This window comes from Poecilia mexicana, unplaced genomic scaffold, assembly GCF_051168715.1.
Source record: "Poecilia mexicana isolate PSO_F unplaced genomic scaffold, ASM5116871v1 scaffold_20, whole genome shotgun sequence".
Taxonomy (NCBI): Eukaryota; Metazoa; Chordata; class Actinopteri; order Cyprinodontiformes; family Poeciliidae; genus Poecilia; species Poecilia mexicana.
This window is the reverse complement of record NW_028263389.1, coordinates 11,421,965-11,439,008: the sequence shown is the minus strand read 5'-3', so window position 1 is coordinate 11,439,008 and position 17,044 is coordinate 11,421,965. Positions and strand designations below refer to the sequence as shown.

The 17,044-nt window shown below is 40.0% G+C and overlaps 1 protein-coding gene across 1 annotated transcript in view; it reads left to right on the top strand.

The window, feature by feature from the left end:
* Positions 1–2,046: 2,046 nt before the first annotated feature.
* sulf1 (sulfatase 1) overlaps positions 2,047–17,044 on the top strand; it is an 82,136-nt gene continuing 67,138 nt past the window's right edge. Inside the window, exon 1 of the mRNA XM_014992712.2 lies at positions 2,047–2,612. The gene's annotated coding sequence lies outside the window, so the exon portion shown is untranslated. The remainder of the gene's footprint in view (positions 2,613–17,044) is intronic.

The window sequence follows — 17,044 nt, the reverse complement described above, 5'->3', positions numbered from 1 at the left end:
TTAGGATTTCGTAATATGCTAACATTATGCCATAATGTAGCCATCTTCCCTTTATTGATCTGCACCAACTTCTTCATTGAGGAAGCAATACCCACCAGTCTTGATAAAGTAAGCAGTCATTTGGACAATTAAGAGACCTATGCCACAAATCTGTAAACTGATTTTTAGCTCTGCGTTTATTGATATCAGTCTCTAGATGTATGGAGAGATATGTTCTACTTGTTCTGAAAACCGCTGGATTCTGATGACCCAACATGACTGCCACCACACTCGGTAAAGATGACCTCACCTGTTTGGAGAACACCATTAAGATCATGGAACGGCACAGCATCTGGAATGCAAGCCAGGCAGGCAGAAGTTAAGGGCAGCTCATAAAGTAGACGGCTTCCACTAAGAAAAACAGTTTTGTTTTGTTGCGTGCTACCTGTCACATGATTAACTGACAATGACGCCAATTTGATTTAATGGTTTTGTGACATAACGTCACAAAAATTATGAAAAAAAAAACAAAAACGTTTTCAGTTTTTGACTATAGCAGTTTAACTAACCATTTGGATGTACTGTTCTTCATGCAACGAATAGAATATTTTGTTTTTCTCTGAACAGTTACGGCTTCTCTCAAGACTTGCCCGTTGAACTTCTATTAGATACCAGATTTACATTGTTTCTTTTTTTGTTGTTGCTGGAAATAATTACATTCCTAAAGTTACTCCTACTTCCTCTGAAAACATCTGAAGACTGCCAGCATAAACGGCAACGAGCTGCACACGCAACCTTTTGGAAGACTCGGTGGTAATGATTAGGAGTAATTATGTTCATGTTAATTACTGTTTAATTATACACATTTAATCACTGCTTTCTGTTTAGTTTCACAAGGCTCCAAACAGGACTTGAATTTTTTGTTTTTTTTCCCCCCTCCTTTCAGACCAGACTATTTTGAACATACAGTAAACATGTACACCAAAGTTGTTTACTTGGTTTTAACGCAGCATGGTTCTTGCGCCATCCATTTCTTTGTTTTTCGCCGAGGCGCTGACAGAGAATGAGAAATGGGTTCTGTCCACGACTGCAGCGCTCCTGTGTGTTTGCCTGGGCATGTGTCTGTTAAACTGTGGTTGTCTGAGGGTTACGCAGGCGACGTCAGCTCCAGAGACACACAAACACATCATGGGCACGGTCTGATTCCTACATTAAAAACTTACTGACACATGTGGTGAAATTTCCCTTGCTCCCCCCCCCCCCCCCAGAATGTCCCTCGGGATGTGGTCAACAGACTCTTCAGATCTCGCGTCCTATTTTACTACGTGTGACTCCTCCTAAGCATGTGTGAGAAGACTGATCACTTAAAACCTCATCCAGTAAAACATGCTATGTAGACTAACGTTTCATGCAAATGAGCACATAGTCTTCTCATTAAAAAGGGGATGTGGTTTGAAGATATGTGGAGGAATTTCAGGACATGGCATAATTTAGCTGCTGCTGTGCCTGGATATAATCCTTATAACACCATAAACAATATTTTCCTCCCATAAAATTGAAATGTCTCCCGTTGCTTCATTCAGTTTTCATACACTGCTGTGTCTCTGAAATGCGTTGGGGATGGTTGCCATCTGCTGTTGTCCTGCACATCACCAGTATGTTAACGCTGCCTTACAATCAATATTTTTCTTTAAGCTCATATATCTCTACCCAGTCTTTCATTTGTGTCGGCTAAATATGAAGACGTTGGAGATCTAGAGGAAGACGAGTCAATTTGAAATATGAAGACTTCACTTATTGCCTCAGACGTCACCCAAAGGCAGCAATCTGATGCCCTTTCTTTGGTTTTTGTTTCTTACACGTGTGCCCAATTATTTTTCAAGAAATAGCGGGAAACAGCAAATAATTCACTGAATTATCACACAAAGGATTGCTAGCTTCGGACTGCTAATACATCATCGTTTATTTGCAGCTGACTGATACTGGTTACACATGTCTTGCTAGAAACTGAGAGTTTTAAGTTTTGTTTCTTTAAAAGCATCTCTCTGGAGAAATCCTCCTCCGTTTATGAGCAGGCTTAATACACAGGGCCATTGGGAGCCACTGGAAGGGCCACCCAGGAAGGAGGTCATGCATCTCTACTGACTGGGAGAGCTGGACCACCATCAATGGTCAGCAGACTGACCCAGGTCTTGATTTACAGCTGCACAGACTGGAATTTATCTGAACACACAGCACAAATAAATTTATGTTGGAAGGAAAGGTTCACTTTGAGGGAAATGTCAATCTGATTGTTTTTTTTTTTTTTTTTTTTTGCTTAAAATAATTGAGAAATCTATGTGTGGACGACGAGTACGAAGATTGCTGGCTGCAAATCCCCTCTATAAAAACTTCTTAAGAAAACACAATTCAGACAGGATGATGCCCTTTTCGAACAGCATATGGCAGACGACTAGTTCTGCACACCAGAAGCTCACTAGGCTGCAGTCAGGCCACACCTGTCTGTTAAAGGAGACATCATCTACCCTGCCTGCTTAGCTATTTTCACTGCTGGAAGCACTTTAAGCTGGAAACCTTGCCTGATGCCAAGCTTACAGACATGGAACTCCTCCCCAGCTCCTCCGCTCTCCCAGGTGATCCACATTTGACATAAAGCATGTCAGACACTTCACACGCAAACACTATTTCCTCAACATATATTGTTTTAACCTGGCTTTAGCGTTTGTTTGTTTGTTTGTTTGCTTAAGACGTTCCGAACAAATAAGAGTCTCAAACAATTGTGTTTGCTTGCATGCTAAAGCTAACGCTAACCTATTTTGAAGGTAAGCTAGTCCACATCGTGTTTGTTTTGTGGGTTCTGGCTTCTTCCCACAAGTCCAAAAACACGACTTTTAGATTAATTGGTCTCTAGATTGTGCTTCGGCACGATTGGCTGTGTGCATAGCTGTTTGTGGTGGACTGGCAATCTGGTAGCCTACTTCTCACATAATGAGTGTTGGAGCTAGACACCAGGCGCCCAATGACCCTGCAAGGATAAGTGGGTCTAGACTATGGTTGCACAGTTGGATGGGTTTTGTTGTTATTTTCTGGAAATTAAGTGACTTATTGTCTCCAAAATAAAATGTTGCGCTTGACGCCAGATATCACTTTAACTTCTTGCCTTTCTGAAATGAAAATCAGTTGTAAGAACATGACCTCTCCTGCTCTTTTGTGCGTGTGTGTGTGTGTGTGTGCGTGTGTGTGTGTTTATTTGAGCATTTGGAACACGTTACAAAAACAGATTCATTATTCAACTTCACGCTGATACCTCGGGCAGTTTTTGGCCATCTCTGCTCTGAACATTAACCAGAAGATATCCATCATTGTCCTGTGGAGAGTGGAGACTGCTGGGTTTGGACAGAAATCTGGAATGTTGTTGAGGGACATATTGTCTATATTAAACAAGTGTGTGGCTGGTCTGAGCTAAGCTGGTTTCCAAACTCTTTAGAAGTTTGTTGTTGTTATTGTTGTTGTTGTTGTAGCACTTTTGTGCACTTTGACATTGTTAAGGACTTGGTTGATGTGTTTCCATGATGATCAAGATCCATAAAGGCTAATTGTCTATGACGAACAACAGGAGGAGGTGACTCATCTGCCTTAAATGTGTTGTTTGATCGAAACAATCACCACCAGAAGCAGAAAATTAATCTCAGTCTCTGGAAGGTCAGCATTGTGTGTAATTCTGTTCCAGACAAAATCCAGCAGGACTTTCTTGTTGCTGGAACACGAGTCCCGTTGTGATCGGTGCCTGATTGTGAGTTTTATTATGTCAGATTTCTGAGTCAGAGGCCTCGGCAGAGAGTTGATGGTTCACATCGCTTTTTAAGGTTAACTTCAGAACTTCATTACGTGAGAACGGCAGTCTGAGCTGTCTTGTCTGGATCCCTCTTCCTTTCACAGAGATTAATTTGCACTTCTGTTGGCTGAACGTAACGCGGTCAGTATTCTAGTCGCTTGGGGATCATTTCAAAGGCCGTGCTGTGTGTGCGCCGGTTTGCACAGAGTAAGGCCTTGTGGGGAGAATCTTAAACCTGGATCAGGTAGCTCATCCAAACTTTCTGTCTTAGCGAATCTTTATATGCATATTTTGTTCATAATCATTCAAGTATAGTAACTTAATGACGGTTTGAGTGGTTTCGCCATGTGTTGGAAATATTTGGATTTAATTGAGTGGATTTTTCCTGAGTCTGGAGTGAAACAAAATATTGTGGCAGGGACACAAAGAACTTGTTAACCTGATCATATTTAGGCCTGTTGTCGAGCTGCTTTGTATTATTTCCTACTGGATGTCCCTGTGGGTATTTTGGCTGTAGTTTAACTGCAGGTTTATCTTACAATCCCTTTTTATTTCAAAAGCAGCAACAAGCTGTCTTGCCCTTTTGTGTTTCCATTTACTTTCAAAGTTGCTGGGTAATTTATAAAACCCACAAAAACTGTGATTTATGACACATTGTCGTGCTGCTTTATTCAGATTGGCTGAAGGCGTTCTTTTTTCTTTTTTTTTTGCGTTGTCACCAATTTGTCACGCCTTTTGCCGCAGGGTGCTGGTACTTAGCTGGGAAAATAAGTCATCTTGAGCGTCTTATTTTGGTTTTCAACAATAGTCTCCTAAATGCTTTGCTGTGGTGTATCCTTAGCAGTCAGTAATGACGATCTCTTTTGGACATATTATTCTCTTAATTTCGTTTTAGATTAAAATCCAGGTGTTTCTTTTGTCCCAGTAACTATTTGGTTCTTCCACTCTGACATGATCAAAAACAGCTCTCTTTCATTTTTCTTTCAATCAAACAAATCTTGTATTTCTGTCTTTTTGTTTGAACTGATTCATTTTCTTCTACAGTCAGATTAATTACATCAAATGTGATGCAAACACCTTTTTTTTGTGTGTTCTTGGTGGGATCTCATTTTCATTGTGGAACGCATGAGGAGGAAGGAGTTTAATTTCACTCTAACGTAGGGAGTGACCAATTACCTATTTCTATTTTTTCAGATTCTGATTTGTTATGAGCTTTCAGTAAGAGAACCTAATTTGGCTAAAATTTTGGAAAATAAAAAATTTTAACAGTAGCAAAAAACCGATATGGCAAGTCAATGTAATATAAAAATGGGAAACTGGAACTGGTTAAAAAAAATGCTTTGAAGGCATCCGATGTTCCTCCAGGCTTTTTTTTTTAACTCAAATTTCTTGATTTATTTCTTCTGCTTTTATGAAATTAATTCTGATCCAAAGTATTAACTTAAGCTTACTTGAGCAGTGGTCAGGTCTCATTAGGTGCATGTTCCATAAAGGATGAAACCACACAACTCATAAATTGGCTTCAATATTTCACCACTTTATTGCATCTGGACTACTTTAGATGAGCACAACTTCAAAATCTGTAACTCTCAGGCTTCTTGGACAAAGGATGGAATTGCAGATTTGATTAACGGTGTGTAAATTACATTCGTTTATAAAATGTCTTTAAAAATAGTAGATTTAGTACTTTGTCATTTTAGACGCAGTTTAAGAGTTTCCTAAATCACCCTGAATTTAAAGTTGTCTAGAGAGCTTAGAGGTAATGGTTCCTTTCTTAAACTTTCTGAATTTGCGTGCATTCAGTCAGTGGATTAAAAAAAAACATGAATAAATAAAGATGAAAATCTTGTAATATTAGTAACTCAAAGATGGAACTTGTCAGATCAAGGTGAAAACCACTGCATTAAGCATTATTCAACTTTTCTTTTTTTTTAATTTTAAGACAGGGTTTTATTTACTTTTTTAGTCCCTACCTTCCCAGTACTGGAGAATGATGCGAGCTGATTCCATTCCTTTAAACAGAAAATGATTTAGGTGGGGATTTTTGCTCTATGACGACAGGGGTTGGAAACATGTTCTTTTGGTTTTCTGATACGAGATCTTTAACCTTTCCAGCTCTGCAGACCTTTGTCTGAATACAAAGGGACCAAATTACAGTGAATGCTCTGATTTGGTTTCTGTTGTTTTTTTGTTTTTTTTAATCAGCTCTCCCAGGGACAGCATGCAGGAACAGGGTGGAGCAGGAATGAATGATGACGCCGTTACTGGCCTTATGGGAGGGGAAAGGCTGCCTGATCGGCCCTGTTGTAAAATCTCAACTGGATCTCTTACCGTTGGAGGCTAGATAATGTCTGTAGTGATGCCAGGAGAAAATCTGACAGATTTCAGCTGCTTCACACCTGCTGCTCCTTTTCTCTGTCTTCCTTTCTTCTGCTTTTCTCAGAGGGTATCATGTCCCTGTAGTTGGCAAACAGTGTGCGAGTAGCCCTTTCTCACAGCCATCCTCGGCTTCAGTCAGTTCCAGTTACGGGCGCTCGGGCTTTGAGGCTATGAAACTGTAAAAAGCGAAGGACAGATTAATTGTCACGGAGTGAGTAACATTAGAACTGTTTGGTTCTCCTGCTTTCCGATCACAATGATGATGCCGTTTTCTCCTCATCAAAGCCTCTTACTGCCAACACTCTGATGTCAGTTTCCCAGCAATGTGATGTGAATTTGATTTTTTTTTTTTTTTCCCCCCCGTTTCATAAAACATTTGCGATCGGTAGACTAAACATGAACACAATGGGACTGTAACACAACACATTTGTTGTTATGGAGATTGTTGTTGTTTGCTTTGGATGTTAGGAGTAAAACAGACACGACTGAGTTAGGGTCTATGGCTGTGACTAATAGGGCTCGTTCTGCGTAGCAGCACGGAATAGTTTTCATTTTTGTGGTTTTACAGTTATGATTCAGAACAAGGAGTAAACTGTGACCTTGCATCTTTAAAGATGTTTTTATTTCCCTAACCCAGCATTAAAGATGTTGATTTTTCTTTTATTTTTATGTGTCTGTGCAATATTGGGTAATATTGCTCAACACTCTGATGATGAAGAATGCAATTAAATCTTATTTTCCTTACTAGTCTTTCTTTCCCATCATCACAACATGACAACTAAGAGAAATAGGATCTAAAGTGGGAACATAAGACAGTCAAATATTTTCCATGTGACTAAAGACATAATTGGAAGTCTGAATTATTGCGCAGCACCTTAAAATATTGCAGTCTACCACCTACTACATCAATATCAAATAGGTCCTTTTATGATTGCTATGTTGTGAGAATTGTGATTCAACATGTCCTGTGGCTTTACTTGTTGAAAACATCTTACCTGCCACTGTGGTTGAAGATTTTCCAACCAGAGTGATTCTGAAATGTTATTAAGAAGAACCACAATGACTAAATTCTGGATCATATGTTTTTTTTTAACAGGTACACTACCTTTAAAGTTGGTGGTTTTGGAGTCCAACAGTCTTCAGTATCCTGGGAAAATTTAGAGCATTGAGTGAATAAGACTGTGTATGGTCATGTGATCATATTCATAAGTGTGATTTATGTGACAATAAACAGACTGCTTACCGCATGCCTTTACGAGATGCACAACAGGGAGACGTCACTCTAAAGGACGCCATTGGTTGAAGAGCAACAGCAAGATGGATTTATTGGTTAGCACTTTTAACCCTCTTCTCCCCCCCCACTCACTTTAAAACAAGAAAGCAAACTAATGAGAATAACCCATTGCCAAGACGTTTTTGTGTTTCTGTCATGATGATGAGGGTGATAAGTTTTAGATCATAGTTGGATTTGAGTGTAGCACACAGCTTCAGTCTTTCAGGCTGAGGTCAAACAATGAGGGGATTTGGGACAGACACCAGCTACTCTGATCGATTTCCATTACTCTGAGATGAGGAATTTGAAATGAAAGATGGACCAAACAGGGGATTAAAATCTTAAGTGGATCTTGCTGGCTGCTTCCATTGTTTTAAAAGATATCCAGTTGTAAGGAAGAACTTAAAAAAAAAAAAAAAAGGTGAAGTGTACCTTTCCCCCACAAGAGGGCACAAATGATGCTACAGAATGGCTGGCAAGGTTTCCGGTTATCTTTACCAGCACCCTTCATGTTGCACTAGCTCAAGATGGCATTGTTTACTTGATCTTTATCACCGACTGAAACGGAAACCGTTAAGGAAACAACTACTGTATCATCAGTAGGGGGGGAAAAAGAACAGGACTCCATATGCATGTCCATGTTTTGCACATGCAGATATTAACTCAAGATATTGGTCCCTGGATTGAGGGTCACCATATTTGCCTGCCTCACCAAACAGGCTCGTAAGGCGGCATTATGAAGCAACCGTAATGCAGTCACCTGCTCTTCAGTGCTTGCTGTGAGGCACCGACACGAAAGAGCAGACGGGGTTTGATTTACGGGAACATGTGGTCCGGGCTGCTGTTTGTCCTTGCAGTTGGTGTGCCGTTACAGAGCCTTTGACTGTTGAGAGGGCCCCATATGGTGCGAAAGACGTCTAAAGTTTTCACTTGGCTTGCTTTGGAATGATGAGTAGGCTGAGTGGATGGGAATCATTTTTCCTCCTCTCCAACTAAAAACAGAGCGTTGTTTTTTTTATTTTTACTTCTGAATCAGTTTTAAACATCAGTGTTTTAATTGTATGCCTTGTAAAACTGATCAGTTTTCCACTAATTTGATTGCCTTGAAGGACTTTGATTAAGAAAAAGTTGTTAAAACTCTTAATCATGCCTGTACTAAACTATTTGCCCCATAAACCTAATTGAAACAAAAAGTTATACTGGTGCCCTGCAAGCACACTGCTTGTGAGAACGCCACATGTCTTAGATCAGCCAGTCAGCTAGCCCATATTGTAGCAAAGTTGAATTGTCCAGTCCTCTTCCTGTGGCCGTCTGGGGCCAGACTGAGGCGAGGATACAACCCAACAAAAGAAATATTTGTCCAATCTATCCAAGCAAACTCTCCAATTGAGGACTGAACTTTCCCATCACATCAGTCTGCCTGTGTGACATGCAATGGAAAAGAGTCAAATGGCTTTCAAATGAACAGGGGAGGGAGGCTGTGCATTTACAAACGGGTCTGTAATGAACACTGATAAATTGAGCACATGCGCCAATAGACTTTAACTCTGGCAAACATTTACATGTGCAACGTATTTTGGTCTGTCTCATTAGAAAGCTGTTTTTACATGACAAATTTGGCAGAGTTTCAAAGATCCGTTTTCTTAATTGAGCATTCAAGATGAACATAATTTAATTAATATTTATGTCTAGGTCTCAAATGCTTTCGTCTCACTTCCCCACATGAAAGTATTTCTAATACTTTGTCTGGTCAATGATTACCATATGCAAAGATCCAATGTATCCCCTTGTGTTGACGTTGTAAGCCTTTTCATTTAAACAGAATAGTGTTTGAAGATCTGTGGTCCTCGCAGCTCAGAAATGCTTCTCTTCTCCTGTTTACATCTCCAGGCTTCTTAGCGTCACAAAGAGTCAGGAAGTCTCGATCGGTCCATGAGGGTGCCGGGGTCTGCCGTCACGAACTTTGATTTGTGTGCGTGTTTGCAGTTTGCCAGTGCAAAGTGAAAAAGGGTTGCCAGGGTGGTGAAAGCATGTTGTTTGCTCATGTCCAGACCTGCAGAATGGATGAGGACACAGATGGGGTTTCTCTCTCGGTTGACTTTTCTTCAGGCCTAAGCCCTTGCCGTGTTTAAAGAGACATGGAAACCTCCGCTAGAATGAGCAGGCATCTTATTGAATGAGGAAAGACTTAAGGCTTTCACCCAAGACGGCATGAATAGGATGTGAGAAACGGGCAGCGCGAGTGGGTGGATGAAGTCGGTCTAAAATGGATGGCCTGTTCTGTCGCTGAGTGTTTTCTGGTTAGTGGACAGTTTTAATAAACATTAGGATTATTGTTATTATCATTATTATTATTATTTAGGGTGTAACCAAGGACGGTCGAGTAGCTGGTATCAAAAGAGACGTGTTTCAAACGGTTCAAGGACTGATGAAATTCTTCACCATACAGCTTGAAATCATTTTAATTACATGATATTCAAAGTCTTAATTGTGGACAATTCCAGGTTGTAATACCCGTTTTTTAAACCTACCATTACTTGCTAAGTCTTTCTAAGAAATAAAATGCTAACAAAAGGGTTCTTTGTAACACATGCCAACATCACATTCAGCATGCGTTTGAAACTGATGTTTTGGACAGTGCATTATGTTCTCAGATAGCAGCGTGGGAATGATTTGGCAAAGGGATGAACTACCCTGTTGCAGATGCATGTCTGCTGCTATTGACTACGGTGGCATTTTTAAAGTTTTACATCAGCCTGTAGTCAGCAAAGTAGAGCTTTGACACTATCGGTTCTGCATCTTGTCATTCTGCGTGTGCACCGGTTTAAAACGTCACTGCATTCATTCAGGATCTCCGAATGCAGAACCAAACAAATTGCTCCAGTAGAATACACGACTACAACCCTCCTTGGCAACCTTGCATGTAAAACATTGGAAGGTCGATAAGAAAAAGCTGGGATTTCCATTCGGGGCCTTCAGACAGCTAATGCACCATAAAACTTCAAAGCCTGGACTTCCAAATCATCTGGGTTTGTTTCTCACCATGCCCAGTACTACTTTTCTCTGGAGAACTCTTAAGAGATTTGTTAAACAGCAGCACGTTTTCAAAGGGAAACAAAGAGCAGATCAAGCACTGCGTCCAAGAATCACAGCATTTGGCTCTAAAACAGTGTGCAAACTTGTTATCACAAGTTAATAATAATATGTTGTAATAGGAATGAAGGTGGCGGAAACACGTGTTCCATGCTGCTCTGCTGATGCCTTTTGAGCACGTGGTTGTAACACCATACAGCAAGCAGAAAAGAAGAGTGAAGTGCAAATTCTGAGCTTTCAGATTGTGTTAAAAAAATAAAGCAGGTTAATGCTTTCAGAAAGCTCCTTCTTTAAAGTACCTGCTGCACATTTGGCTCTTTCAGTCATGCATGAGGTGTTAGTCGCTGGCTTGATGTCTGGCCTTGTGTCTGAGAACAATTTGCTATTTGAAACCCTGCAAGAAGTTAAATGATCCAGACAGCGCAGCTCCAAAGGGTCTCCACAAGCTTCTTTTTACCACAATAAGGTGGTTAGTGGTGAAGGGGAAAATCTGGAAATGTTTTTGAGAGGATATTAACACCTTTATTTCTTTCTCTTCTGAGCTATCTTCAATTGTTATAAAAATACCAACCATAACTCAAAAGAAATTTGATTTCACAATGACTGATTGAAATTCGTCTCCGTCTCTTTAAGACGCTCCTGTTCTTTCTGACACCCCGGCTTCAGCATCACAATAACGCTTTTCCATGACGCCGTTTACCACCATTGTTAGGCGCGTTGGACTGAGACGTAGTTCATGTGATGAGCTCAGCAGTTCCACCGGGTGTTTGCTAATTGCTACTGCCACTAGTCTGGAGGAGCTGACTGAGGAAGAAGCTCAGCCGTAACGCACCAGTTCAACGCTTTGAGCTCAGCGGAAATTGCCTGCACTGTAAACAACCATCCTCCTCTTTGAAAAGAGAAGTCCTGAGCCAAAGGAGGCAGCTGTTGATGTATAGTTCAATATTTGGAAGCGTGGCCCACATGGACTGACGGCTTTATTCACTTCCTCCACTGCCATTGCTAAAACTGCAGGCACAATTATAAAGCTGCACAGAAAATCGACATCATCATTCACAACTTCTCTTTCTGTTCACCTATTAGTCCGGTTGAAATTCTGCTGAAAAAATTCAATGGAATGGGGGAAATCCCAGGCAGAGCACTGATGGGAGATGAGAATCAAGCAGAATTGCGTAGGAAGGCAATTGCCAGGCTAGTTTAGAGTTCAATCAGGAATACTCTGAAATTTTTAATTTCAAAACTGTTTCAAAGATGTATCTGCATAATATGTTCACTGATAAATCCTGAAAATATTAATGCGGAGTTTGCTTTATTGTGTTTCATTTAGAATTTATAGTAAATTGACTTTTATTTGCCTGACTGAGCTAAAGAAAATTAATTTAAATAAAGGTTATTCCACCAGGAATTATACTTTCCCCGACTTTCTGAAAGTATTTCCATTTCCGGTATTTCTTAGAAGACCACTATAGCTGCACTGACATATTCGATTGCTTGCAGATTGCTTGTCTGCCGCTCACTGAAGGTTTTCCCCCTGCTGTGACGAGCAATAGCACATGTGAATACAGATGTACGAATACAATTTTTTTTTTTTTCTTGTTTAAGATGGTGCTACCCGAAAAGTACATTGAATAGCGGAGGTGACAGAGGCTAGACATATGTTGGACCGAGTGGAACAGAGCTTTGATTCAGAAGCCCAGAAGGGCCACATTAACATCAGGTTAAACCAACATTGGGAATGGGAGTGTGCCAAGATCATTACAGCGAGAGCGCGAGTGCTCGGCAGGGTCAAGTTACGCACTATCAGCTTTACCCTGAACATGTCTGTCAGAGGCAGAGAGGGGAGTGAGGAGGAGGAGGAGGAGGAGGAGAAAAACGAAGAAAAGATTGATGAGTGACAGGTTTTGACACACGTGCTTTGCTCAATAGCCCCAATTCAGGTCAGCTCTGTTGGCCGCTTTTGGGTTGCTGTGTAGTCAAATGATTTGCTAAATGTTGTGATACTTCATTGTTTTTAATTGGAATTTCATGGGACTGATCAAAGCATGTTGCCATGAAGTGAAGGATAAAATTTGTATTTTTAATATTTTTTTTATTTTATTTTTTTTTTACATTTTTCACAAATGGAAATCTGAAGTGAAATGTAATTGTATTTAACTCTGTCGTTCTTTCGTTCAAGTACAGCCAGCTTCCCCTTCCATATTAAAGAAAAGCATCCTCACAGCATGATGCTGCCACCATCGTGTTTCACTGTGGGGCTGCGTGTAGAATGATGTACTGGCTTCTTGCAGAACACATGGCATGTTGCTTGTAGGCCATAAAGATTAACTTTGCCCTTATCTGACCAGACCACCTTGTTCCTTGTATTTGATGTTTCTCCTATCGCTTGTGGCAAACAGGATTTTTAATTGCTTGACTTTGCCAAGTTTTTTTTTTTTTTTCTTCTTTTTTTTTCTTATAACTTAACCCTGCTTTAAACTTACTCCATAACTTTACCTCTGATCTTTCTGCTGTCCTCTTTGGTCTTTATGATGATGTTTGTTCATTAATGCTCTGCAACAAACCTCCAAGGTCTTCATAGAACAGCTGTATTTGTACTAAAAATAAATTGCACACAGATGAGTTCTATTTGCTAATTAGGCTGACTTCTGAAAGTAATTTATAGAACTGGAGTTTTTTTTTGTATCAGCAAAGAGGGGTGACTACAAATGGATCACACTTTTGTCTGATTTCTTTTTTTTTTTTAAACAAAAAAAAAATCGTGCATCGATTTCCTTCCACTTCAACATAAAATTGAAGTGATTAAAAACATCAATTGTTATAGTGGTAACATGATAAAATTGGGAAAAGCTCAAGAAGTACGAGGACTTCTAAGAGGAGCTGCATACAGAATTCAGACAGCTAATGAGTGGATGACAGATCTTGTCAGTAATTTGTTGTGCTGCTCTGTATTTAACATTGTGGTGTCTTTGGCCAGAGCGTGACATCATGCAGGGAGCTGAAAGCAAGCAGTGCCCGGGTCGGGTCAGACCCCAGTGAGGCCCACACAGCGGAATCATTCCAGTCAGCAGGAGAAACTTTGACTGTTGGGAGTCACAAAAACACGGGTGGAGCAGGAACCTCCTCTCTTTTCCGTCCTCCGCTTCCACCAGCTGGCTAACAGATGGAAAGACCTGTAGGCCAAGAAAGCAAACGGGACGATGGAAATGAGGGTGGAAAATCTCACTCAGAGATTTGTTAAATGATAAGAAAATTTGGCAGATGTTCCAGTGCGGCGTTGCGGTGCAGTTGCATAGTTTTCCTCACACTGTGTGACAAGTGTGTTTGTGTGGGCAGGGATGACATTTAGCAACAGCCGCCGCCTGTGTTATGCAATGTTAGCGTTTGGAGTGCTTGTTAATTAGGCTCGGAAAATAGAGGATGTCACAGAGTGCGGGGGAAGGTGATGAGAATGTCAGAGCATCGGGGAGAGTGTGGGCAGATACAAAACATGCGGGGCCGGTGCTGTCCTGAATGCCTGCATGTTTTTGCGCTTGCCGTGGGTGCGCAGCAGAGTTATTTTTGTTCGTTTGTATCTTTTAACAGGTGAAGAGGTTGTTGGATCAGTATTAACTTGTCCCTCTACATTCACACACACACAAATGCGTTGCTTGCTAATCTTTTAGCCAATGTGAGTTGGTCGACGTGCATTTTTAGCAAAATGCAGAAATGCTGAGCTGTATAGCCAGGTGTCACTGAGGAACATATCAATTTAATTGCAGTTGCTTTTTACAGATTGAATCTTTTTCAATATCTGGAGAGCTCTTTTAAAGCTGCCATAGGCGCATTGTGAAAACCGAAGAGGCAGTGGTGACCAGTAAATCATAATTAATCTGTTTTTGCACCTCTTCTAAATGTACAAGTCAGAAACGTTAGGAACAGCTGAAGAAACATTGTCTCACTTGTCTCAACAAAGCTGTGCTAAATGACTGTTTTCATCTGCCCTACTTTTCTGTTTAAATAAACCAGCTGCTGCTGATTAAGACCTCTGCCACATTTCTGGCATGTTTGTTTTTGTTTCATGTAAATCTCTTGTATCACTTTTTTTTTTCTTCTTTTTCTACCTGCCATCCGACCGTGCATGATGGCGCTTATCCTGTTCCCCTCATGCGGGGTTTATCAGAAGTCCAACCATGCAAGTTGAGATTCAGCATCACTTTTAAGGTTGTAACAAGACATGTTTTTATTTTAGTTTTTGACTGTTGGGATTTGATACAATAACCTGGAATCACAGGCCATTTTGCATATTTATTTGTGGGATGAAGAATTCAGATTGTTCTGTAGACGTTTGAGCTCTTAAATTCCTACTTTGCAACTTCACAGTACTGGGTGTAGCTCACTAGTAGAGTTATTAATGAGAACAACATAGTACTCTTGTTCATACATATATATATATATATAAAATAGCATGTGATTGAAAACACAACAGGCCTCATATATAAATCGTTGGGGGGGCTAATATTTTCCAAGCTACACCCTGAAAACAGATTTCCCAGATAGATGAATCACCAACTATCACAGAAACACATTTGTCTGAGTTTTGAAATAATAGAACATTTCTGACATACTAAAGACACGTAAATTGGAAAAACACATAACGCATAGTGTGTAATTTTTGCTTTGGTGTAAATGTGGAGCAATTTTGAAACTGGTTCTGCCAACAACTTGTCTCCCTCATTCAAACATAACTGATCTTGTTGTCGAGCCTTCAATGAAACCCAGCTGTCCAGCACAATATCATGCAAAACAAGGACTCAAATAACATCATATAAATAAAACTCAACATGATGGCAACTAATCATCTTAGAAGAATATGTTGCATCCAGGAAACCGCAGTCTTGTAACCTATAATAAAATATCACCACAATTTTGGCACGGCCAACATCATTTTCTCACTGGCTTGGAATAATGACACTCTGTCATAGTTTGTACACAATATCTGAGATCTGATATGCCGTATGGGCATTTCGAACAACTTGATTGATAAATCCCAAAATTTGCATTGATTTAAAATGACTGAAGTTGTTTGGTTTCACACATAGCTTAGATTAAAATGTACAAATTTTTCTGAATTTGTAGAGGCATGTATTTATTTTTGTGTGTCATTGATGAAAGTGTTGGAAATATTTCCCTCAAGTTACTGTAGTTTTTGCTACGTTTTCAAAGTTTTCTTTTTTAACCCATTTCATTTCTTCCAATCTTGCATTATTTACATTGGCAATCTAGATATTTAATTTAGATTTATTTTATCACGTGAATGTAAGTTTGTTCATTGTCTATCTCTGCCTCTTAAGAAAAGCCCAGATTTCCTTGTTTCTTCCATGTTCTGCGCCTCCTACCTTGCTGCATTTTTGCTCGGTGGAGCTGACCTGAGAAAGTTGAGATTAAGTGAATCCCAGCTCCTTATCAGTACTGATTCTGAGACGTTTGACATCCTTTCTTCAGGGTTTTCTTGTTTTCATAAGTCATCCTACTGAGGAACAAAACTATTTTTTTCTGCACTTCTGCTACTTTCAGAACCCCCCACCTTCAGCAATAACAAAGCTCCTGCTGTCGTCTGCCTTTCGGAAAGTTGTCCAAAACTCTAGACGTCTCCTTCCCAATCTAAAATACCTTTTTTTTTTTTTTTTTTTTTTTAATGGGATTGAATGTAACTCTAGGTCTGAAGAGTCAGACCTTTGAATGTCTTTTTTTTTTTTTTTTTTTTAAATTCCTGTCTGGGCTACCTAAACTTTGAAAAATGTGGCAAAACATTTTCGTTGATGTTTTTAATATCTCATTAAAAGACCAGAAGCGTTCAGGTGTGCATGTTTTAGCTCTTTGTAAAGTGGGGACGTAAAACTGGAAGGCATCCTGTTGGGCAGACCGACCTGATGATGTGAAGCGTGTACACGCTTTCGCTGAATGTCTTATTTGTTTCTCAGTTCGTGTATCAGACACCCAAAAACAGACTGTGCACACAGTTGGATTTATGTCTGTCTGAATATTTGGGTTTAAGCTATCCCAAGTGAATGTGCTAAGTTTAACTGTTATTTATCCCTAGGGAGTACATATAAACACATATTCACCTACAAAAATGGTCCCTGTTGCTTGCAGTGCATGTGTGGCTGGAGGAAAAACAGGACACGCATTGTTTATTAAAGGTAAGAGTTGCAGTTGTTGGGTGTTGAGTGTTTTACAGGCTGTGTCTGACTTGGATGATCTATTGAGACAGTGGTTAGAAATGGTGGCTAGCCTGACTTTTGAAGAAATGTTGTAGCGCTAAATTATGCAAATCTTATATGGTAGAGCGTACCACCTTGTGATCAAATACTATTTGTTGGATCTAATGTTTAAAGATTTTTGATGGCTAAATTATCCCTATACAGTATTTACACATCAAAGCAACATTCATTCATAGTATGCCAACAATACATTTGGCAAGCTTGTCGATTTTATCAGCAGGTTTT